Below are 1,432 nucleotides of genomic sequence, written 5' to 3' on the forward strand. Positions count from 1 at the left end.
ATGGCACATAGTCCTCTGAGAGGCTGGGAATCGAGTACAAACGGGTAAAATCCTACCAGAAATTTTTCAAAGCGTGGTTGATTCTCATATGTCGGGTGCCTTTCTCACCAACATCCACTCCGTTGTGGGCCTAGTCGCATTGATAAAGAACAGATCCGACAAAATCCATAGTGGACTTGCTAAAAACAGAACCCTCTCAGTGCTCACAGAGCGAAACTTTAGTAAAATGTCCAGTATATATAGCAATTATAATTTAACAAATAAATAACAAGCAACAGTAATTAGTTTCACATAAGATTTATTTTCCTATATCAGTAAAATGCAAATCATTACATATTTTCAAATATTGATTTTGTTTACTTCAGAAGATAAGGATACTTCAGGAGCTAACAATTACCAGTCACTATTGTAGGTGTATCATCACGAAGACCGTAACACCAACACTTGTAAGACCAAGGACAGAATCCACCTTCACCATTTGCGCCTTTGCATGCTGCGTTGCATTCTACGTTTTGCAGACAAGTAACTCTGCAACCTGCTTTATTTAGTGGGTAATCGTGTTTCTTACAATTTACATCTAAATAAATATAAAACAGTCTTTATACATTTAAGGTTAATCATTGTCTTACCTAAATTATATAGATTGAATCAGATAAGTAGCTACACGCTTGATCTCATTGTGCTCTTTACACCATTTGATTTACTGGAGACGTAATAGAAGAATTTGCAAGTCAAGTATAATTAAGTACATTTAAAATAAAACCACATTTATTTTATTGCTTAAAACTTCTTTCCGGTAAAATATATCAAATAATGTCAGCATACGGTGTGATGAATTGTGTGACCATTTTTCTGATTCCATTAATTTATTAATATTAGCACTTTCTATTTATTTTAACTAAATAAATAAAATATAATATAATATAGTATTAATATAATATAATTATAGGATAATATAATAAAGTATAATGTAAAAAATATTTATTTCTACTAAATAAATAAAATTACAAAGAATATTTTTTACCCAATATTAAAAGAGCTGCAACGAAACTCAATATAAAATAATTCATTTTGGGTCTTCTGATAAAGTATGAATTCTTCGAAGATGGCTTCTTCGAATTGATCTTTTCAACTCTATTTATACGAAGTGAATACATAAAACACATATGGGCGAATAATTATATTAGATAATAAAAATGATTTAATTTGAAGAAATAAAGTAATATTGCAATAATTATCCATTAAATTTATACCTGAAAGCGATTATTATTCCCTTCAAGTAAGACAGGACAGCTGAGAAAACTATAAATTCGTATTAGTATACAAATAATTGCTTTGTAATTAAATATACTTTGTTAAAATAAAAATTCATCAAGCTGTTTCATTATATTTATTATTAAACAAGAAGAGATACGCCTAGTTTTATATAAAA

General features: G+C 28.9%; 1 long non-coding RNA gene across 1 annotated transcript; it reads right to left on the reverse strand.

Annotated features, from left to right (window-relative positions):
* Positions 1–281: 281 nt before the first annotated feature.
* Positions 282–1,231, reverse strand: LOC136968811 (uncharacterized). The gene is made up of 2 exons (XR_010879702.1): positions 1,025–1,231; positions 282–577 (listed from the first exon to the last, which is right to left on the reverse strand). It is a non-coding gene; the product is annotated as an uncharacterized lncRNA (long non-coding RNA).
* Positions 1,232–1,432: the final 201 nt, after the last annotated feature.

The sequence above is a fragment of the Centruroides vittatus genome, unplaced genomic scaffold, assembly GCF_030686945.1.
Source record: "Centruroides vittatus isolate TY-2023 unplaced genomic scaffold, ASM3068694v2 contig_1615, whole genome shotgun sequence".
Classification (NCBI taxonomy): Eukaryota; Metazoa; Arthropoda; class Arachnida; order Scorpiones; family Buthidae; genus Centruroides; species Centruroides vittatus.